The sequence below is a fragment of the Nelumbo lutea genome, chromosome 1 (genome assembly GCF_056320005.1).
Source record: "Nelumbo lutea isolate HS-2025 chromosome 1, American lotus-T2T, whole genome shotgun sequence".
Lineage (NCBI taxonomy): Eukaryota > Viridiplantae > Streptophyta > Magnoliopsida > Proteales > Nelumbonaceae > Nelumbo > Nelumbo lutea.
Genome location: NC_142684.1, coordinates 9,772,624 through 9,797,532, shown reverse-complemented (window position 1 = coordinate 9,797,532; position 24,909 = coordinate 9,772,624). Strand labels below are relative to the sequence as shown.

At 35.4% G+C, this 24,909-nt stretch overlaps 1 long non-coding RNA gene across 11 annotated transcripts; it reads left to right on the top strand.

The window, feature by feature from the left end:
- The first annotated feature begins 1 nt into the window (after position 1).
- LOC148873447 (uncharacterized) lies at positions 2-11,924 on the top strand. 11 transcript variants are annotated; one of them, XR_016098260.1, is made up of 18 exons: positions 2-64; positions 141-253; positions 335-422; positions 610-833; positions 943-1,022; positions 1,378-1,602; positions 1,712-1,790; positions 1,878-1,958; positions 2,130-2,369; positions 2,469-2,548; positions 2,630-2,715; positions 6,712-6,840; positions 6,918-6,994; positions 7,080-7,176; positions 7,489-7,552; positions 7,632-8,080; positions 8,496-10,158; positions 11,341-11,924. It is a non-coding gene; the product is annotated as an uncharacterized LOC148873447 (long non-coding RNA). The 11 variants fall into 11 exon arrangements; XR_016098272.1 differs by having other exon boundaries at positions 17-253; positions 2,146-2,369; XR_016098262.1 differs by having other exon boundaries at positions 17-253; positions 6,718-6,840.
- The last annotated feature ends 12,985 nt before the right edge of the window (positions 11,925-24,909 follow it).

Genomic DNA, 24,909 nt, shown 5'->3' with positions numbered 1-24,909 from the left:
TGACAGGTGAAGGGCATGAGTGCAAAGGAGACTCGGAAGTGATACGGATGCGGAAGCTGCACAGGTATGTGTTTTTCGTACAATGTCTGTATACCTAAATTATATCATTTTTGGAAGACAAGGTTTGTCGGTCGTGGCAGTGGCTATAATATCCTTGCGTCTTATGGGTGCAAGCACGAAGAATGCCCAACTCACGGGCAAGATACACAACCTCTCGCGGAAAAACTATAAGGAAGCCAATCAACTCCTCGGTGTAAGCTTCTTAATTCTCAGCTTCATTTGGTGTTCTTGTTTGGATGTATGGGTTACTAAATTTGATTGGTTATATCCGTAGTTTTTGATTTCTTGAGGCGTTGCTACTTTTTGGCGATCGGCTTACTAACTCCTGTGTCTTATCATTGTTCCCGGTTTTCGATATCAATGTAAGTATAGGAAACATCCCCTGCTTAATTCAGTTCCGTTTTCTTTAAACTCCGTAGGATAACTTGATGGATGTTTTTTGTGGGTGTGTGGGTTACTAATTGCTCTATTACCATTGTTGTGCTTGTAACTTTTCTGAATTTGTTAATAATCCTCATCACCGACATGTTCATGCATTGCCACTTCCAGGAGATTGCATCTGCGGAGCCGATTCAAGCGTTCGAATTGTAGCAATGAACCACCACAGCCTCGCATACGCTGGAGTCCAGAATGAGCCACTTTAACCCATTTCTTTTCTATACACTCGTAAACTTTTTCTTCTCCACCTATTTATAACTAGATATTTTTGGCAGGTGAATGGCGTGAGCGCGGAAAGATGGCTCGGAAGTGAAACAGATTCGAAAACAGCACGGGTATGCGTTTGTTGTAGAATGTCCGCATCCCTAAATTTGAACATTTTTGGAATATATGGCTTGCCAGTTGTGGAGGTGACCATAATATCCTTGGTTCTTATGGGTGTAGGCACGAAGAATGCTCGACTTGCGGGCAAGATGCGCAACCTCTCGCGTCAATACTATAACGAAGCCGATCAACTCTTTGGTGTAAGCTTCTCAATTCTCAACTTCATCTGGTGTTCTCGTTTGTGTGTGTGGGTTACTCTTTTTCTTTGTTTATATGCGTAGTTTTAGATTGATCGAGGCTTTGCTACTTTTGGCGATCGGCTTGCCGGCTCCTACGCTTTACCATTGTCCCCGGTTTTCAATATCAATGAAAGTATAGGAAACATCCCGTGCTTTATTCAGTTCCGTTTCCTTTTAATTCCGTAGGATAAATGACTGGATGTTGTTGTGGGTGTGTGGGTTACTAATTGCTCAATTGCCGTTGTTTTTGCTTGTAACTTTTCTTAATTTATTAATAATCCTCATGACTGACACCTTTATGCATTGCCACTTTTAGGAGATTTTATCGGCGGAGCTGATTCAAGCGTTCGAATTGTAGCAGTGATCAACCAAAGCCTCTCTTACGCTGGAGTCCAAAATGAGCAACTTTAACCCATTTTTTCTTTATTTTCTCTTAGACTTTTTATATCTCCACCTGTTTCTGATTAGAATTTCTCGACAGGTGAATGGCGTGTGCGCGGAAAGGAAACTCGATTGTGATACGAATTCGGAAGCGGCATAGGTATGTGGTTGTTGTCGAATGTGTGCATCCCTAAATTTTAAAATTTATAGAAGAAAATGTTTGCCGTTTGTGGAGGTGACAATAATATCCTTGGTTCTTATGGTTGCAGGCACGAAGAATGCTCGACTTGCGGGCAAGATTCGCCACCTCTCGCGGCAATACTATAAGAAACCGCTCAACTCTTCGATGTAAATTTCTCAAATCTCCAGTTCATTCGGTGTTCTCTTGTGGTTGTTTTGGTTCCTAATTTGCTTGGGTTGTATGCACAATTTTAGATTGCTCGGGGCATTGCAAATTTTGGGGATGGGCTTGCCGACTTCTGCGCCTTACCATTGATTCTGGTTTTCGATATCAATGTAAGTATACGAAACATTCCTTGCTTAACTGACTTCTTTTATTCTTTAATTCCGTAGGAAAAGTGACTGGATGTTTCTTGTGGGTGTGAGGGTTACTAATTGCTCTGTTCCGGTAGTTGTGCATGCAATATTTCTTAATTTTTTAATACTCCTCTTGGCTGGCATATTCAGGCTTTGCCGCTTTCAGGAAATTTCGTCCGCTGAGCTGATTCAAGCATTCGAATTGTTGTAGCTACCAGCCACGGCCTTGCATACGCTCGAGTCCAGAATGAGCCACTCCAACCCATTTCTTCTATATACACTCTTAAACCTTTTCTTCTCCACCTATTTCTGATTAGATATTCTTGACTGGCGAATGGCGTGGGCGCGAAAAGGAGACTCGGAAGTGATACGGATTCGGAAGCGGCACAGGTATGTGATTGTTGTAGAATGTCAGCATTCCTATATTTTAACACTTTTGAAATATTAGTTTGCTGGTTCTGGAGTAATATCCTTGGTTCCTCTGGGCAGGCACGAAGAATGCTCGATTTGCAGGCAAGCTGTGCAAGATCTCACAGCTTTACTATAAGGAAGCTGGTCCAATCTTCGGTGTAAGCTTCTCAACTCTCCACTTCATTCTGTGTCCTCTTTTGGGTGTATGGCTTACTAATTTGCTCTGTTTATATGTGTAGTTTTGGATTGCTCGAGGCGTTGCTACTTTTGGGGAGGGCTTTCTGACTATTGCACCATACTATTGTTTCTGGTTTCCGATAACAATGTAAGTATATAGGACACATTCCTTGCTCAATGGACTTCCATTTGCTTTTAATTCCTTCAGATAAGTGACTGACTATTTCTCATCAAGCTCCCTAATATTTGGGCTCTAACTGGTTCATACTCCGATTTCAACCCCACTAAAAATCTTGTAACATCTTGTTGTTCCCTTTGTTGTTGCTGAACTTTAACATCTGGAGTGAGGGGATGGTAGACATTGAGTTCATTTTTGCGATTTCTTCATGCAGGCATAGTACTCTTCTAAGGTTTTGTTTCCTTGTTGCAAATTAAAGTATTCCTGATAAAGTTGATATACCCTTGTAGTATTATCTTGTCCAGATTATAGCTTCTTAGCATGTTCCCATATATCCTTAGCTGTATCTAGGAACATGAAGTTGGCACTAATTTTTGGTTCCATACTATTCCATAGCCAGATCATGATTTGAGCATCCTTTTGTTCCCAATCATCAAACCCTGGAGAGTCAGCCGGTGGTTTATCTTCTTTTACATGCTTCACTTTCCTCTTTGCCTTGAGGAAAACTTCCACTGATTTGGCCCATGGAACATAGTTCTCACCATTCAGTTTAATTGAGGTCATCTGTACACTTAGATAGTCAGAGGGAACTACCACACTTGGTTTCTGATCATTATACCCATCTCCCATTGCTGCCATGATACTCTTTCACTGTTGCTTCTAACCTAAATTCCCAGCTACCAACTGAGTGTTGTTATTAGGAGTTTGATGCTCCAGAACCTATAGAAGTCCCTAAGCACAATAATAGGTACACAAGCCTTGTTCTTGTTCACACCACTACTGATTTCACAACACCACGAACCACATAAACATCAATTCAACACTTACTAATCACATGCAAACCCTCTTACAACCACTCAACAAAGATTGTGCATCACAAGCACCACCACATAGTCATATCTGTTACACCCGGTACAGACCTGTTTAACACCTTTAAGAGGGCACTACATAACCACAAAGAACTCAGCTAGGTCACTGCATTACACTTTGCACAATTCGGCCACTTACAGCAGCCCTTACACCATTCAGCTACTGTAAACACAGTCTGTTCTTGGGATTTTCTCCAAGAACTAGGGCAACAATAAACCTAGTTCTCTAGGTTCTGATCAGTACTCGCAGGTTCTTGAAGGTTTTCTACCCAGAAATACCAGCAGCACAAGGAGAAGAAGTAACCGACCTTCTTTTGAGAATTTCAACCAACCATTCACTGCTGAAGTCATTTTCTTAATGAAGAAGGTTATGCGCAGCAGAGAGAGACGAGCTGAGATGTTTCAGACCTAGGACGAACCAGTTTTCTCCATTGACAACCCAGAAACAAAGAAAGAGAGGTCACGAACACTGCTGAGATGTTCATGAACTGAAGTAGGTCAGGAACCTTGCTCTGATACCATGTTTCGACTGCTGCTACAGTAACCCGAACCAGCAAGAGGAAGAAGAAGAAGAAGAAGAAGAAGAAGAAGAAGGAAAATGAAGGGACTGTCGAATCTGATGGGTTAACCCTATCAGTCGACCCCTTAATAGTAATTAGTCTCTAATTACTTGTACAAAGACTAAACTGCCCTTACTTAAGTGTGGGGCAGAGTGTCTCTAATAAAACTGCCACATAAGCATACAACTTAACAAGGACAAGTTGACTAAACTACCCTTATTCGGCACTCTAACAAACATAATCATGGAACCAGATCCTTTATAAATGGTTGGGTCTATTCGGGCCAGTTGATTAGACCTGAAGCATTGACAGCCCCTTCAAGAACACGAACGATGAGAGCGATTGTGCTGCAGCAAGGTTGGTATCCCTTTTTCTTCTCCCTTCAGACCTGTACTTCAAGGTAAGGACCTTTCAAAACCGCACTCGTTGTTCAATAGGGTAACTGTGAAAGCAGTAGACATGAGTAGGAGACTGTGTTTGTACTTTGTAGGAGGTGAAGACTCTTCAAGGACAACTTTCTTGGAGCTATAAGAGAAAGGGAGAAAGAAGAAAAAAAGTAATACAGGTTTGGATTTGGAGAGGTTTAAAAAGGGATTTGGTTATTAATGGAGGGTTGTGAAGTCTTATTGGGGGGTGGTCAGTGGTGTTAAGAGGTGTTTGAATGTGCAAGGTGGTGTGAGTCGTGTGACTGATCAGTTGGACACAAGGATAAAGGTGGGAGGGGGTTTTGTTGGGTGATGCTTATACTTCTACATCTTACTTTTTGGTAGGTGGCAGGGTAGTGAGTGGTGAGGGTGCTTAAGTTGGGTTCTCTTTGGGTTCTTCTTGCCTCAATGGTATTTCTTCATCCAGCGTTGTATTTTGTCCTTATTGTTTTTGGTAAAAATTTATATACTCAAGAAAGAAAATCAAGGTGTTCAGGATAGGCAATGTGATGTCTTGACTCTTGACAACTATGCCTAGATCCTTAATTTCAAATTTAGAAGCCAGGGCTTCTTTTAAGTTGTCTATCTTAGTAGGATGTTTCCATGTAACCAAAATGCCGTCATTGTTCTAATCATGATTGTTTAGGAGTCATCACCCTTCTTTACCAACAATTGCTTCAGCCCATATATTGACTTCTTTAGCATGCACACTTTTTTCTTGTAATCCTTGTTCAACTAGTTCAACTCCTGGAGGTAACTATACATAGGCCTGTTTTGGGACTTTTGGGATAGCTCCATTCAATAATGCATTTTTGACATGTAGTTGCTAGAGGAAAAATAATAAGAAGAAGCTAGAGGAAGCAGAGTATGGATTGAGTTTATTTATGTCACTAGTGTGAGCATGTCTTGATAGTAAATCTCATAGGTCTATTTATACCCCTTCGCAATCAACCTTGCTTTGTATCTCTCTATGGATTCATTAGCTTTATACTTCACAATAATGTTCCACGGGAAATTTCTTAAGGAAATTTAAACTTTTTATTTCTCTCCTATTTTCTGTCGGACCAAACACAGGTAAGTAGATATCAAAAGGAATAACATGATTAGAAGGAGGTGTTGGAGCAGCAAGGGAAGCACCTGAGTCACTTTGGATCAAGGTATTTGATGGTTGTCATAGATCAATTTTGGGGACTACTTTCTGGTGACAACCGTGCACCTGCAAATCTTTTCGCTGCATATTAGAGCTAGAGTCAGAGCCGTAAGTAGGAAGCAAACTAGTAGAAAGTGAGTTGTTGGACATAGGTACTAGAATAGGTATAAATAAGCACTCCGCTCTCTTAGTGTAAAATCTCCTCCTGAAGAAAGATGGAAGTAGCATAGAAAGGCGAGACTCAAAAAGGACAAATCCCTGGTAACAAAACATTTGTTAGAGACAGGATTTTAACAACTATAACCTATTTTGGTTTCTTACAGTAAACACAAAACACTTAATCAGTTTCATTACTCTGAGTAGCTTTATTCCAGTTTTCTATTTTGTGAAAGCAACATAAGTGCTGTGGAATTAGAAAATTCTCCACTAGCAGTCTTATTAGTGTCCTTTGCCTGGACAAATGGATATGACTTTGTGCTCTGTCAATGGGGTTGGGTTTGGTTTTGGTCAGGCTTGACCTGACTTAGTATTGTAAATGTGCAGAACCAGTTTGAAACCAGGCTCCATATGTGTCTGTGGTAACAAACCCAGAACCTATGTAATTATTAATTGGGACTATTGGGTCTGACCTGATAACACCTGATTACAATTGACAGCTATACTTTTAGCCTGTAATTTGACAATAAACCTACTTTTTAAAATATTTGGTAGTATATACATTTTTGAAAAATGCAAGACTATCTGGAACTATTAAGTCTGTTGTTTTAACTTCTATGATAACACAGAGCCACTATCCTTAGAAATGAGAGTCAAATATTTTAAGTCCATGTTTGTTACAATTCTTTTATTTGGGTCTGAATGTTTGTAGTTTGCTCAACTTATGATGATAGATTAAAGCAATGGTTGCTAGTTAACACTTAGTACATTAGTATTTTGTTTATTGACCAAACAGTACTTTTTAGTAACAGGCAATATCTCCTTTGGTGTCCTTTTGATAAGAGTGATGATTGGACTGTCAAACCGTGAAGATCTGTTTGATATAGTGAATGCATGGTATCCAAATTTGGAGACTATTGCTGAGAAACTTATAGGTATTCTCTGCTGTTCTTATATGCCGGTGCTTTCAAGACTAATATAATCCTTACAAAATTGATTTCTGTTGTGTCAGAGACATTTGGAAAGGTCAATTCTTCTCCATCTTACCAGCCTGGAGGATGTGTTGGTTTTAAGCAGGTTCTCTTTAGGGTAGATAGTGCCTCTCTAGCAACTCTGTGCATAATAAGACCCCAACAGATGTCATTATTTTTCATGTTTTGTTATATATTTACAGGGATCTGCTGAAATGGTGCAAAAGAATCACAGGTCAAGGTTTTAACTTTATGGGGCTTAGCTTATCAGCTTATGAAAGTAAAAGCATTTGTCAAGAGGTTGTATTTGATTTCCACTTTTTATTCCTTCTTGTGATAATGTGATGGATGACTATCTACTTGTTTCTACTGGTTACTTAATAAACTGTGGGTTTGTATTTATTTTTGCATCTTCTTCAATTTCTTCTGAAAGTCGACTGTTAATAATGAGACAAATAGCAAAGATGTGGGGAGTACCGATGTAAGAAGCAGAAACATTATATCCTCTTAATAAGCCCATAGTTCAGGTGTCTGTCTTTTCTAATCATTGTGTCTGATACGTTTGTGCTATGAGCATCAAGTACAAAAATCTGAATTTTTTTTTTCCTGCAGGATTTGCAATCAGATTTATGAGTTGGAAGGGTTACCCACAAATGCACTGAAGGCTGCATTACATGTAAGCACTTACTCTGTTTTATATTATTTGTTGCTTACTTTCTGACATTGGTTGACTTTCCTTGATGTGTTTTCTGCAGTTACATCACTAAAAGAAACCTTTTGTGGATATCTGTAGTTCACTACATGTTCTTGAGAGGATAGCATGTTCTGTTAAGTGCAATGAGCCAGTTCTTTTGGTTGGTGAAACTGTTACTGGAAAAACAACTCTTGTACAGAATCTTGCAGTGAGGCTTGGTTAATCACTTACAGTCTTGGTATTCAGTCTAGGCAGTTTGTCATTATGATGGTTCTTTTGTGTACGGGACTCTTATCATGTGGACTAGAAATTGAATGCTAATTTGCTTATCTTGCAGAACTTAAGCCAACAAAGTGACATTTCAGACTTATTGGGTGGCTTTAAGCCTACAGATCCAAGATTTATATGAATACCTGTTTATAATTTGCTTATCTATTCCCATCCCCAAACTCAATCTCCTTTTCTGAATTTCTGCTTGTCCCTGTACTTCAATTTGCTATAATGTGGAAGGTAGGAGCCAACTGTACTAGGGATCATCTATCCTGAAATTGTAGTTTTGTCTTCTTATTGTTGTTATTACAATCTTTTATCAGTTGGTTAGCTATAAACATTATCTTGTTGTGACTGGTGATATCATATGTGTCCCGATTTTTTCCATCATGGACTTGGTATTTGATAATTGCAACTTTTTTTTTGGATAATTTGTTTGATAATTGCAACTTTCCTCCACTATGATTGGATGATGATCATCATGATCCAAGCCTTACGCCAACTATATGGGATTGGTCAACATGAATCCTGTTTCGCCATTCCTCCACTATGATTGGATGATAATAACCTTGATTGCATTTTTTTTTCTTTATAGCTTCTTTTCTTGTTGATAAAGAGGCAAAATATGACAGTACTCTTCTATGCTTGTATGCAGGACAATGGGGATTTTCTTGTTTGTCTGAGAAAACATGTGTCTGATAGGAACTGGAAAATGGTTTTAAATGGATGTCAGAAAGGCCTTGGTTTTTCCAGGAAGCAAGTTTGTGAGGTTGGTAGATCTCTATCTGGTACAAAGTGAAAGCGACCTGAGTGAAGAACTCATCCAAGCTTGGGAGCGTTTTTCCATGAAACTTGAGACAGCACGTAGAGAGATTGGCTCTTCAGCTATGGTCTTTTTGTTTGTGGAAAGAGCATTTGTGACAGCAATTAAAAATGGTAATTGGGTATTACTTGACGAAATAAATTTGGCTCCTCCTGAGATGCTACAGAGAATTACAGGGGTTTTGGAAGGAGACGATAGTTTAATTTGTTTAGCTGAAAGGGGAGATGTTGATTATATTCGTTGACATCCTGATTTTCGTATATTTGCTTTTATGAATCCTGCTACTGAAGCTGGAAAGAGGAACTTGCCATATTCGTTGAGAAGCAGGTTTACATAGTATTTTGTTAATGATGTGTTAGATGAAGAATATTTGACTCCATTTGTGAAACAATTTATGGATTACAGCAGTCCCAATAGAGAATTGGTAAATAAAATTGTGTGTTTTTACAAAGAAGCCAAGAAGGAACCTGAAGAGAGGCTAATCAGAAGCCCCAGTTCAGTTTAAGGTCTCTATACTGTGCACTGGATAGTCCTTGTTTCAAGTTTATGAACAGTATGATACCATCATATTTGTAAGGTGGAAATATGCCTCCAAATGTTCCCTTTGATTGTTTACTTCTTGGATAAGGGGAAATTGAGTGATGATGCTTTCTTGGAGAATTATGTCCTGACAAAAAGTGTCAAAGAGCATTTAAGGAACTTTGCACGTGCTATTTTCATTAAAAAAATCCCGTTCTTTTACAGGGTCCAACTTCTAGTGGAAAGACAAGCCTTGTTCAGTATCTTGCTGCAATAACTGGTCATGAATTTGTTCATATAAATAACCATGAGCATACTGATCTGCAAGAATACTTGGGCTCTAATTATTACTGATGCTCATGGGAAGCTTGTGTTTCAAGAAAGGTGTATTGGTTGAGGCTGTTCGAAATGGATACTGGATTGTTCTAGATGAGCTTAACCTTGCACCTTTGGATGTTCTGGAAGCATTAAACCGGTTATTAGATGACAACAGAGAGCTTTTTGTTCCTGAACTGCAGGAAACAGTGATTGCTCATCCAGATTTTATGCTTTTTGCCACCCAAAACCCACCAACATTTTATGGTGGGCGTAAGATGCTTTCTTGAGCATTTCGCAACCATTTTGTTGAAATACATGTTGATGAGATTCCTGAAGATGAATTGAGCACAATACTAGAGAGGAGGTGCAAAATTCCCGAAGGTTATGCGAAAAAATGGTTGAAATTATGAAGAACTTGCAGTTGCATCGCCAGAGTAGCAAAGTTTTTGCTGGAAAGCATGGTTTCATAACTCCAAGGGATCTGTTTCAATGGGCTGATTGTTTTCATACCTTTGGTAACTCATATTAAGATCTGGCCAAAGATGGTTATTTTCTTTTGTCTGAAGGGTTGCGAGATGAAAATGAGAATAAAGTTGTCCAGGAGATCTTGGAGAGACATCTTGGGGTAAAACCTGCCACAGACAACTTGTACCGGCAGGTTTGTTCCCTCCCTCCCTCTCTTGTGCTCATTATTGTCTTGACAACAGAAAGTGGAATTGCCTGTTGTGCAGTTATACTTTATTTTTGTGTTTTTAGATGGATTTTTGTTTTTTGATTGTTTATTTGAGCATGGAGTAGGAAAGTATGTCGTTCATAATCCTGTAACTTGGCAGTTCTGATCTTGTTATCTTAATCCAAGGAAGTACAGTTTGTTCATGTAGCTTCGGACATGTTTGTTCAGTTGAATGTTGACTGCTTCTGTTGGAGTTTAGATGATTGGTTATAGGGATATCATCAGTTCAGAGGTTTTTTCTTCTGTGGTTTCATTTGTCCTCTCTCTTTAGGAGTCAGGAATAATTGAGATAGAAATGATTCCTAGGTGGTAATTGGATACATTTCATGAACAAGTAGTGTGAATCATCATAGAAAATATGAATCTTTGTTAATTATCTGGAAGTCAATGTGCTACTTGAATTCCTTTTTTGGTCATTTTTTTTCCTTTTATGAAGCTGATGGGAATTTTATATTTGTGTATAAACTTCGCTAACTGTTTAACCTTTTATAATTCAGGAACCAGCTGATAGTCTTTCTGTTTTAAACTTCAGTGAATGATCAGAAGTGTCAGAGTCTTGGAAGGTATGATTTTGTGAACTTGTAAGCTGAACCTACTTCATGTGGAGGTTATATTTTCTTGTTGAGTGTTGCTTCAAGTTGCATGAGCCTGTCCTTCTTGTTGGTGAGACTGGTGGTGGGAAGACAACTGCTTGCCAGTTACTTAGCATTATTTTAAAGTTAAAATTGCATATTTTGAATTGCCATCAGTACGCGGAGACATCTGATTTTCTTGGGGTTTGTTTCTTTCTTTTACAGATTTTCTTTAATGAGGGATTGCATTTTAGTGGTTTCTGTTTTGAAACTTCTGATTGCTTATTGCTGTTAGAATATGATAATCTACAAGTTAACCATCATAAAAAGTTCAGGGGTTTTATCCTGTACGAGGTAGGTCAAGATTAACAGGAGAGTTCAAATATTTGGTTGAAAAACTGATACTGTCAAAGGCTTTTCTCCACTCTCCTGGCGACAATGCATGTATTATCCTGTCCATGTCAATATTTCCTTGAATGAGGTTCTTTTACTTGCTTGATGCTTTATGTATGCTTATGCATTTCTCTCAATGCAGATGATATCTACAGACATTGTCCAAGCTTCTTCAACTCTTGATTGGCTGACAAGAATTATAGATAGTTATAGACAAGGTGTGGTTTCACACTCTGACGTCACTGAGCAGGATCTTGATAGCCTTGAGCAAGTTAAACTAGACCTAGTTGAGCTATCCCAGAAGTGGCAGACCATATTTATGTGGCAGGATGGACCTCTTGCTGTACGAACAATGAAGGATGGGGATCTACTTCTTGTGGATAAGATATCTTTGGCTGATGATAGTGTGCTTGAAAGATTAAACAGTGTCTTGGAACCTGAAAGAAAATCGGTGGGTTGATCTTCTTGTTTGAGATTTGTTTTTATTTTCAGTTTTTATTACTATTAAAAAATTCTGATTGTACTTGGTGGGCATGGTTATTTGTTAGTGTTCAAGACACGTTTATATATTTGGACCTTTGTATGATAAAATAAAACTTGTTACTGTTTGATATTATGGCAAATTTTGAATAAACAGTGGCCAGCTTAGTGGACAGGATGTAATAATACGAACAGAATTATTCAGAATTGCAGAATGCAGATAATTATGCTTATTTTTCTTGTGGAAATTATGAAATGGTGCTAGTCAGAAAATTTAGTCTTTTTTGTACGGCAGTAAGACAAACTAAAAGTAAGAGTGCATGGGAATCTCCTTATTATTTGCATATATATTAGAAAACACTTTTCCTAATAGAGATCTCTTATGAATCATTTTGTGCTTTTCAGTTAATGCATTAAAGTAAATAAATATACTTTATTATTCCAATAAGTCTTATACTAATGCATAGCTTATGACTTGGCCATTCCCTATTAGTAATATTATAAAATTAAAAACATTGGAACGGCGCATTCCATGCCTATAAAGGATAATTAGAGCAGTTGTCATCCATTTGGAATTGTATAATTATATATTAATATATTATATATCTAGGGGTGCAAATGCAATTTGGGCGGGCTCAGGTGGGCAATTTGTTGAAATTTGAATGCACCTAGTCTGAAAGCACGTGGTCCAATGCACTGTAAATTCTTCAAATCGGATATTTTTAATTTAGAGGAACAATTTGGCAAATCCCCAACTATTGCTAGTACTCTTCTGACTAGCCATTTCCTATCTATCTCAATCGTGGTCCAAAGCAAGTTTTAAAGTATCAATTTATTTGATAAATTGATAGGTTTTCTATATATATATATGTGTGTGTGTGTGTGAAATCTTGGTTCAAAGCATTGATACATGTAATATGTGAATTTATTTGTGGTATGCAAAATATGCATATTGCAAGTTTTCAAATAGTATTGGTACTCATTTGCTTTTTCTTATTTTTGTTAAGTATTTCAAAAATAAATGCATTAGTAAGGAATTCTAATGTTTAAATTAGGGAAGATTTATGATGCTGGAAAGACATGTACCAGAAAAGCTTTGACCAATCACCCCTTAATTTTGATAAATACCATCCTATTGGTCAACATGTTTATGATACTGTTGATTGGTCACAAGTTGTTTTTTTTTTATATCCATGGGTTTGAAAAAATATACACATCAATACTTTGAACCATGATCCCAAACGTAACCACCTTGTTCTTACTTATTAGCTCTCTCTATCTCTCTCTCTCTCTCTAATTTTCATTGTTTTCGGTTTTTTTATTAACTAGTAAACATGTACGTGCATTTGCATGTGACAGTATTTCTAAAGCCATGTTCGTTTTTTGTAAAGTGGAGGGGGGAAAGTTTGGTCAATGGGACTGTGAATCCCATTGACCAATTTACCTGTGTTCAAATTTTAAATTTATGTGGAACCCACACAAAGTTTTATTTTCCTGGGTATCAGTTCCCTGAGTAAATGATATCCTTGCGACACTTGGGTAAATTGGTTTCCGAGTGGAGGGTAAATAAATAAAAAGTAAAATCTCAAAATTGCCCCCACAAGATAAGAATCTCTTCAACTTTTTTTCCCCAGATCTTGGCTCTACGTTTCTCCTCTCACCTCTCGGTTCTGCATTTCTTCTCCTCCATTCCGTTTTTCTCCTCTCACCCCTCAGCTCTGCATTTCTCCTCCTCCATTCTACTTCTCCAAAAATCACATTGTGTTTCTCCTCTTCCACTCCATAATCTTGTTGTGCGACATTGGTCCTCTTAGTTGTTGTTCCACTTAATCTAGTCATCGACTATTGGTTCTCTCAGTTGCTGTTCCGCTTAATATAGTTATCGGCTCCATCGTTGATGCTTCATCCTCCTCCACTCTGTTGCCGACACCATTGAGCTGCTCGCTGCTCACTATTTTTTTCTCCATTGAAATGGTAAGAATGGTGATGTACATAATGCATCTTTTTTTTATCCAATAATGCATCTTATTGGTCATCTTTTATTACTATTTTATTTATTTCCTTTTTATTTTGACTGTTTTCATTATAAGAAAAATCAGTTTTAGCAACGGACCAAACCGTTGCAAAAAATACTAAAAAACCGTTGCTAAAAATTATAGCAACGGTTTTTTGTCCGTGGTGGATATTGGCGTGGCTAAAACTTATAGCAATGGATATTGTACACCATGGCTAAAAGTATATATAGCCACGGTTTATACTGTTGCTAATTGTAACATTTATTGCTACGGCTTTAATACGAAATGTTGCTGCAACTTGATATAGCAACGGGTGTGTTCATGGCTAAATGTATAGTCTATTATAACGACTTATAATGAACTGTTGATAATGGTACTTTTAGCATCGGTTTAAGTAAACCGTCGCTAAAGTTTCATTATTTCATTTGAATGCCTTTGCAACTTTAAAGAAAGATTACTTTCACCTATATCTGTATGGTAAAAGTGATCTTTACAAAGAAAACCTTTACACATTTACAAAAAATATCCATAGTAGTATTTGTTCAATATTCACATTTACTCAAGTCATTTCAATACAAAAAATAAAAAAAGAATTAACAAAATTTCTTCATTGTCGTCTGAACATTTGCTTGTATACGCGTGCATTATACTCAAGACCTTTGTTTTGAGTCATAAACTTCAATCTGCGAAATTCAACAAAAAAGAATATATAAGGATTAATATCAATAATTAATTAGCTAATTAATTTCTTACATAAACTTCAATCTTTCATTTACATAAGTCATTTCAATACAAGCTGATTCCTTCCCTAATCAATTTCTTACATGGGTCTAGACTCTGGACCCAAGACTGCATATATTATAATCAACCTATGCATTTCCTGGTTTCCTTTAAGTTGCAGTAGAGCTCTTTCCCACCAGACAAATGAACCCAATAATATGTATATAGTTATGTGGTTACAGGTTGGCAATCATTGGTTTGGCTTATTATTAGCCCATCCAATCTCTGAAGTTGGTCCGATTCAATATGTGTGCACTTCTGCTAGACTGCTACAAACATCTCAAATTGTTGAACTGCCTAGATTGTATTATGGATCATTTAACAACCCCCACCCAAATCTGAAATATTGCTTATTAATTCTGTTCTGGTATCTTGATCTGCAGTTGCCTAGGTGATTTTTTTTAAGTAAAAATTATCCTAGGGTAGCTCACTAGGTTCCATAGCAACTAGCAATTGTATTTCCGTGATAATTGTCCATGATTTTCATAAGTGTAAACTTAAAGTATAGAAACTCAGCAACGAAGAATAATTTTATTACATTGAGTAAAGTAAACAAAGACTGAAAGGATGGCCAGCCTCAACTAACCTTCAAATTCATTGTTAAGTACAAATCCCCCTTGTTGCATTCCCCAAAACATAGAACTCGTCACCCTCTGTTTTGCCAGCAATTCAACTAAACCATGGCCCCATAATGATTTGTTTATATGCTTAGCAAATATATTCATGGCCAGATTGAGCAATCTCTAGTCTGTGGGCAGAAATTACTGTCTATTCTTTCACATAAATATGCAGGTAGTTTGAATGTCTGACCATTCAATATCCATTCTAATTCTTAAGAAATCCTATACAAAATTAGCAGTTGGATATGTTAATGACGGTGATTTGATGGTTATTTTATTTTTCTTGCATTAAAATATAGAATGGAATCTGTGATTCATAATCTGTGGTCAAGGATATGTTAATGATATCTAACCTTCCTTCTGTTTGAACTCAACCTGACAGGATTGATGAGAACATGGATGACACACTGGCAAATGAGAACATGGATTGATGAGAACTCAACCTCAACAGTATCTCATCCAACCGGTGGTTGGTGATTAAGATAATCGTTGTATTGATTGTATTCCTCATGATTTTCCTATTTTTTGGGGGCATAACATTATATCAAGAATAACTAAAAAGAAGAAATACAAAGAAAGTGCCTTTTCAAAGGCCACGGGCCTTACACCGTCAAGTGATCAAGTCTCATCCCACATTTCAAAAATTATATTTGCAGTTTTGCACTGCCTTGTTGTACATAACATCATAAGCTTTTTGTGTGTATATACAATGAGAAGTCTACCATTATTCTTCCCTTATATTTTCTCGGGTAAGTTGTTGCTAGGATGACATGTCTTCATAGCTTCTTCTTCAGTTCTTTCCAATTTGCATTTCATTAGTGTGTTTGTGTGTTTGAAAGTTGAAACAAAGAGCATGATTAGTATAAATTCATTGAGTGGTCATGCTTATTCTCAGTTGACATTTGTGAATGAACAAAAGTACTAACTACTAACTATAAAGATTATGCATTTGGTTTGGCGAGTTTAAGATGTATCAATTATTGATTTGACTGTGAGACTGATGAACTCCAGCAAATTGTTAAAATATTGGTGGATGTTGATATTGCATTTTCTTGGAACTCCAATTGTTCTCATTGTAGTTTCATTTGACTGCAATCTGGTCTACCTCTGTCTTTCTTTACTTTGCTTCATCTTTTGTTTTTCTTGATCCATACTGCAAACAAACTAACCCATGTTGAAACTCAAAACTAAAATAAACCAGAATTTGCACTCAATAGTCAATTTGTTTACAAACATGGAAATGGGATCGCACAGATAACTAACAAGTAACAAGAGGGGACTGGGGTTCCTCTTAAGAAGTAAGAGTTAAGAGGAAACAAATAGGCCCATACTTTAGCCTAGATTAACTCCTAGGCAGAAGTCACATACCTAGATTTTCCCTTAACACATGAATATAATTCTCAAAAGATTTGACCCATGACCCAACAAGGATTTTGGTTTTGTATCAGGTCTGAGTCTGAAAAGAACTAATCCAAACATTACCAACTAAGATATTTACCAATGTTAATTACTCAATTTTCATGTTTAAAAAAACTGATATTTAGCCATCATCGTGTCTAAAGAACACAGGCTTCGGTTCCACCAAATGGACTTAATTTATAACTAAGTTTTAGGAAATGGACTTATATGTTATACACCCAACCGTTTGCCAAATCCTTTAAAATGCCTTTACATTCTAACAATTGACTAATTGTATCAATATTGTCACATTCCATTGGCACGTGATTGTTGTAACTTTTTAAAACCCAATTTTCTCCTTAAAACCATTCACATTCCATTGTTGTTAGATTTGACAAGGGTCACCAATTTTCAAGAACCTACACCTAGCTATTTCTTATAACTTCATGTGGACCAAACTAGATTAGATTTTAAACTTTTTACTGATTTTCAAGGGGAAATTTTCCAAGAGAGGAGGGTTATGTAAGCCATGGAGCTACATGGTGCAGTAGCATAACTAGGGGTGCAAATGGATCAGATCATGATCCGATTTGATCCTATTTGATTGAATTTAGTTCACCTCTGTTCAGATCTTCACATCAGATAATATGATCCGACCAGAAAGTGGATCAGGTTAGGATCAACCCAATTACAAAGGGTTAGCAAATGGAGAAGATATGGGAAGATGAGGAGGATGAAAACAGACCTTTGTAGAAGATGAGGATGAGAACTCCAATTTCCAGAGACGAACTTGTGTTCCTTGTCTGCTAAGCACCTAAAACACATGGAAGGAAAAACGTTCTTGATAAAAAAAATGCAAAAATAAAACATGGATGATGTGCGAAATGGAATTCTGTCTCCTTGCCGTCTAAGAAGACGAAGACAAGGTTACCTTCTCTAGAGAAGACAAAGACAATATCCTATCTCCTTGTCGTCTGAGATCTAAGATCAAAGTTGATGGAGGAAGAGAAGGATGTTTTTCGTAGAATAAAACACCAAATAGCATGAAAGCCTGAAAGGGGATGTGAGTATTTACCGGAGGTCGTAAACCTCGCTAGAGATGAAAGATAAAGTGGTTGGAGTTCGGACCGTTGTAGAGGTGGGAGATGAGAACAGTTCACCCTCGACAAAATTTTCTCACTCGTCTTGCAACTTTTGTGTCTCACTAGGGTCACACCTATTTAGTGAGACCCGCATCTCTTATTTTGAGAATACTAATCCCATCTCATCGCATCATATCTCTCAAAACAAACATGAGAAAATAGAAATATTCGGCGAATATTCTTATTTTCTCATCCATATTGCACGAACCAAACGGACTGCAAGGGAAATGTTCTATATTTTTCCTTTTATATGTTCTAACCTCACCTCTAATCTTGCCTCCTTCACTTTTGCTTCCCCACTCCTTTAACCCCTAACTCTTTCTCCCCTCCATTCTCCTCTACTGAACCTCTATCCCCTTTTCCTCCTATACTCCCCAATAGCTCTTCCACATCCCTTGTTTCCTTTGCCCCTTCAACCCCATCCACCTCATGTCCTTTTCTTCTCCCCCTTTTCTGCGACTCTACTTTCAATACTTCTCGACAAAGGCAAAATAATCTCTCCACTCTATTTTTTATTACTACCATATGTTTTAAGGGTTCAGTTTAATACATGTGTTGGACATTATTGGTAACCTAATTTCACATGTTCATATTTGTAGGTTTATTTGGAGTGAACCCATCTATAAATCCTTATCCACGAGTACAAAATGTTCATATTGCCTGGAGTGAAACCATCTATAATTTCATATGTTCATATTGCTTGGAATTTGTAATAGCTTGAAACTTGTTTTACATTGTGTACAAAATCAAATCAATGGTTGTGCATTTTGGTTGGTCCATCATCATCTGGTAAAATTTCAATTGTTAGGTTACTTGCCCAGCTCACTGGAAATGTGCTAATGAATTAAATCTTTCATCTACAACTGATATTTCTGAATTGCTGGGTGTTTTGAGCAACACAACGCTTTTCGCAATTTTCGTTGTGTTATTGTACAAATTGAGTAGTACATTGGTGAATACTGTGATGCTTATTTTGGAATCATCAAAGGAGGCATTTATAATTGAGAGTGAAGATTTAATATCCAAGTGGCTAGATTTATCGTCCAGCTCCAAAATAAATGGGTATCTTTCTTCAAGTTCCACTTCTGCGTATGCAGATGTTTCTGATGGTTCCTCATTTTTCTGGATTCGTCAGTCCACATCATTGAACAACTAAAGCTGGATTTGGAAAATATCAGGTACCCGTATCTTGGACACACAAGGACCTGAGTAAGACTATGAAGAATATCCTAAACCTGCAAGAGTGTTGCAATAAACAACCATTTCTACTCAAAAGAAACTTATCTTTTCTCTCTCTCTCCCATTAACTCTTTTAATAATATCTGTTCATTAATTATGCCATTAACTCTCTCCATCCATAACTCATGCCACTACTTCTCTCTCATCTCAGTTACTCTATTAAATTGCACAAAATACGTTAACTTTATTTATATATCCATTTCAATTTAACTATATTTATATATATATATATATATTAGATATATTTGCATGGAACTATAATTACTATTAAAGATTAATTATATTGAAATTGGGATATTCCATGATATATAATTGCACTAAATAATCTACTTCCATTTAAAATTATAATCCATTTATATTCCATTTGAAAAAAAATAAAAATTAATTAACCATAATAAAAATATTAGTAAGTTCCTTAAATAAAACAAATAATTAATTTTATTGATACAAATATTTTTATTAATATAATAAAAAGAATTTAATTAATGAAAGGAATAAGATAAATTAAAAACTAAGATGGAATTATCAAACAATTATTAGTTTTATAATTAAATTCAATTTAGAACCAACTTAAGTTCTAGTGAAAAATAAAAATTTATATAGTTAATTAAATTTCCTAAGGAATTTAAATTTAACAAAAACTTAATATACTTAAATGAATTCAATTTTTACTAATTTAAAGAATTAATTTTAAATATAGTTTGTTATTTTAAAATCAATTTAAATTCAATTAAAAATAAGGAAAATTGTAAAAAAAATAAAAAAACTCATTGGGTTCTCTAAAAAACTTATGAAACTCCCCACTTTTTTTACCTCAACAAAAACCTTCACTATTGTTTTGAAGAAAATGTGCAAATACCTTCCTTTTGTCAGCATTCCAAATAAAAAAATTTGGATGTAATGCATGAATTTTACTTCACATCAACCTTTTTACCTTTGTCCAAGAAGAGTAAGGAGAATTATTCTTTGAATGTTGTCTAGTAAAATAAACTAGTGGAAGATAAAGTTGAAACTCTAATTATGTATGATAATGCACTAAGAAGGATAATAGTATTTTGATAACTTCAATGCCTTTGTTGCCGAAAAGCCAAGGGAAATGAGGTATTTGCACTTTTTTTCTCAAAACTATAGGGGAGGCTTTTGCTAGGGTCAAAACACAAAGGTGTTTATAAAATTATTATAAGAGGATAATTTTTTTATAATTTTACCTAATAATAGTATAAAAATAATAACAAATAAATAAAATTAGCATTAAGATATAAAAAAAAATACAAAATTATCTAGAGAATAGGAAATTGTCACTCTCATTAAAGCGGAACTTATATTGTGATTGGATAAACCAAGCAGAACCCCCAAAAATAATACTTTAATTGAACCTAGATGGACACTATTTAATTAAAAATGTCATAGAGCTTCATCTTCAACTTTGCTTATAAATAAAGTCCATGTGTCATATGAGTCCTAACTAGTCTTCACCTTATTTTCTGTAGCCGTAACTGCAATTTTCTCTCCCAAAGAGAGAAAGAGGGGAAATGAAAAAAGTGAGGAGAGAGAGAGAAGGAAATATATTTCTAATAAATAGTAAAGTTTTTGGAGGAGATTTTTGGTACACATGTTCCATAGTAGTAAAATAATGGCGCTCCTATTTCATGCCAATTGCCAAGTTTGCTGCACTGGATGTAACCCACTGGTGCTCTTATTTCATGCCAGCTGCCAAGTTTGCTTTATTGGATGTCGAATGATCCTAATAGTAGCTAAAAGTTTTATGTTAAACTCTGCACAATACATCGGAACCGTGTATTGGGAACATCTACTAGTAGTAGTGACAAGTACGGGAGACGTTGCCATAGATGTGCATGTAGGACTGATGTGATCTCCCAAGTTTGACATAAATCGTTGTTAGAACTTAGAACTGTCAATTGTCTCTAATGCTGCTGTTGGACTGCTAAAGTTGATGTCACCACTTCGCCAACTACACCAACACCATCCACCGATGTACCGATGTAGGCGACTAATTCAGCACTGATCTCTTGACGATTAACTCATGAATCATGTCCTAAAGCCCTATGCGTGCCTCACTTTTAGAATCCATATTTACCCACATCACCTGCACCTAAATTTCTATAATCTATTCAATCAGTTCTTGTTGTTTACCAACCGCAAGGAGAGAGCAAAAAGAGGGAAGTTGCTGGAGAAAAAAAATGTCAGCGAAGATACTCTAAGCAAGGTTTAAGACATGATTCAAGCCATGAAAATAGGGAATTATTTGGGCAATATTTGGCAGCCAAGTTACTAAGAAAAACAACCACTATAGCTGAACAAAACAACTTGATATTTTGGGATTCTTTTCATGAAAATATTGGCCAACATAACCTTTGGGTATCTTTAGGAGCTAAAACATTGTAAAAAAATGTGCTTTTTTGTTTAAAATACCAGTTTGTTTTGTTATTGTGATCACGAATGACCACTGTAGCTAAAAAATGAGTGAGGAAGGAGACATTGCGTTGGGTTTGGACAATTCAAACCGGATCCCAATCCATATCCATGTTTACATTAGTTATATTCAGTCTAGTCAATCAGTCTACGCCGTTTTCTAAGTCCAAACAACTCAGGCCCGACCAACTTGTCATTCATTCTATCAATTCAGGCCCTATTAACAATGGTTTGACCACACTTGTCAATTTAGGCCTAGTTAATAGTGGCCCGACCAACCCAAACTACGGGTGTTCACAGGTCGGGTTGGGTCGACTTGAGTGATTTTCTTAAATCGATCTGACCTTGTCGGTTTACTTATTGATTAAATCGAAACTGACCAACACAAACATGAAGGGTCAGTTTCTCGATTTAGTCGATTTTTAAATATATTTTAAACTGAAATATTTATATCAAAATATCTATTTATATTTAAGTTTATTTTTTTAGTTTTTATGCAAAATCAAAATATATATTTAATTCGATTAGTTTTCTTGTACAAAACTGATTTTTTTGTCAATATATATTTAAATTTATACAAAATTGAACTAAATATTGTACCATTACATTATATTTGTATTGGTTTTGCATTTTTTTGTTTTTATCATAAGTAACCATAATAAAATATATCAACATTTAACATATAAGGTAGGGACTAATCAGTGATTACATAAACACAGTATCGGTTTGACTTTCACACATGAAAGCCGAAACCGAAACTGAGTTGGTTTATTTTCTCACACAAACTGAAACCGACCGGTGGTTTTGAAAAATTGATCAACTCGGGTTGGGTTGGGCCAATTTGGTCGATTTGACATTTAATGTGAACACCCCTAACCCAAATTATTGTTAATAATTAATAATTCTAGAAATACTATTAATAATTATAAAAAAATTTTAACATGAACAATTTACCATAATTTTTAGGAAAATATTATTAACAAAACCATCATTATATTACTTCCTTTAAATTATGGAAAATTACCTATACTAATTATTTAACTAATCAATCAATATTAAAATTATCAAAATGGTTATTAAATTAATCATCTATGTTAATTAATATTATTCAAAAACCAACAATTGAATCAAGATAATTAGTTAATGATAATTAATATTACATTAATATATCTGATAATTTTCGATAATGACAATTCATATTAAAATTAATATTTCAGATAATTAGTAGAAAGTGAAAATTGATTTATGACAATTTTTATAACCACTCAAAATTATTTGCTACAATATGTTTTATTTTCTATAATAATTATTTGAAATAGTAATTAATAATTATCAACTAACAACAATTAATAGAAATTAAAAAAAAATATTCATGATAATAATTTTTTAAAATAATATTGATAGTGATATTAATAATCCTTTGATAATATCTGATATTACTTATTTTTTTTATAATAGTATTGATATTAATAGTAATTATTTATCTTTGAAAATATTAATAGCAATTAGTACTTATTAAATATTTATGAAAATTCTACAATTTCTAAAAATATTACCAATTTAATAATATATGAAAATATTAATAATTGATTGTAATTATTGTTAATAATAATTAATTAGTATCATCCTAATAATATTTGATATTTCTTAATATTAATAAATAATTATAATAAATTAGTTGAAAATAAATTACTAGAACCTACCAAAATAATCAGTAATTTTTTACAATAAATAAATAATTATCATTAATAATATTTTCTATCAACCATAAATTACCAATAATTATCATAAATTAGTAGAAAATGAATTACTAGAAATTACACGAAATCTTCAAATAAAATAACCAAAATAAATTACCACTGATTGTAAAAAATTATCATAAAATAGTAGAAATTTCTAGGAACTAGCACAAATTACCATAGAATAGTAAGAATGTCCAAAAACATCAAGGTTTTTAAAACTGAACCAAACAATAACCATTTTGGGGACCGGTTCCTGGTCGAATGGTCCGACCGTTTGGTCCGAATGGACGACCATTCTAACAAAAAAAAAAAAGAAAACAAAAAACAGAAAAAAAAATCGTTATTCAAGCTGACGATTCGATGGTTTGACCACTCGGGTCAGCGTTTTGTTGGCCAAATCAATGGTTTTTTTCCAAAAATCGGTTTTGGGGTGAAACAGAACCTGTCAGGTGACAATTTCCTAGTTTCCGGTCCAACTGTTTGGTTTGGCCTGGTTTTGAAAACACTGAAAAATATAACTATACAATAGAAAATACTAAAAATTAGGAGTCAAAAATAACCTGTTATTTCTAGAAAATACAATAAATTACCAATAAGTTATCTTATAATTAGTATAATTAGTAGGGGGTGGCAGGAATTGGTTTTCTCATAACCAACTCTGCTGGAGCAGTATTGTGGGCTTATAGTGGACCTATTGGCATTACAGACGTGGTTGAAGCTAAAGTCAGAGCTCTTTTTATGGGCTTAACCGCTCAAGGATGGCTAGAACTATTCACTCTGCCCCCTTTGTGGTGGAGGGTGATTGAAGAAATGCCATAGGATGGGCTGCTAATCAAGAAGGGGGTCCTGGGGTTTTGGCCTGCGTGCTCAACGACACTCAAGAGCTTTTTGTTCTTTTAGATGGGTTTTTAGGGAACTGAATATGGCTGATTCTTTAGGAAAATCAGGGGTGGATAGGGCTTCATTGTATAGTGATAACACATTTCCATTGTAATATATATGTATATATTTTTTCTGTTTAGCTTGTTTGGGCTCTCTGTTTAAAGGCACAAATTTAAAAAGTTTGGAAAAAGACTGTATTTGGTTTCAAGTAAAAGGTAGGGAGAGGAAGGGAAAGGTAGGAGACCTGTAGTTCCTGTACAAAGTTGCAAACCAAACCTGTAGGGAATTGATTTTATTATTTTCTGATCTTCATTATGGGTTCATTATTTAAAAGATGATGATATGCAATTGCTATATACACAGAGAGAGAGAGAGAGAGAGAGGTGGACTTGTTGGGATTTTCTTTTAAGCAATTGTTAGGCATGCTCCAATGTTATTATTATCTCCAATCAATATTATCCTTGTATTGGTTTCAACTTTCTCATGAAGTAGATAGAGTTACTGAATTGAATTTGTTCTCTTCATGTGCTTATTGGTTTTATAGTCAAATTGCACAATTGCATTTGTGTCTACATATATTGGTATCATCTTACCAATCGTAGACTGTTGAAACTTGAAACTTGGAAATGTTTAGCTAAATGGAAGTTTGGATAATTTATCCATAGTGCCTCAAAGCATGCAGCTGAACTAGCTTAGTTAAATATGATTTTCATAAGTGTAAACTTAAAGTATAGAAACTCAGCAACGAAGAATAATTTTATTACATTGAGTAAAGTAAACAAAGATTGAAAGGATGGCCAGCCTCAACTAACCTTCAAATTCAGGTTCATTGTTAAGTACAAATCCCCCTTGTTGCATTCCCCAAAACATAGAACTCGTCACCCCCTGTTTTGCCAGCAATTCAACTAAACCATGGCCCCATAATGATTTGTTTATATGCTTAGCAAATATATTCATGGCCAGATTGAGCAATCTCTAGT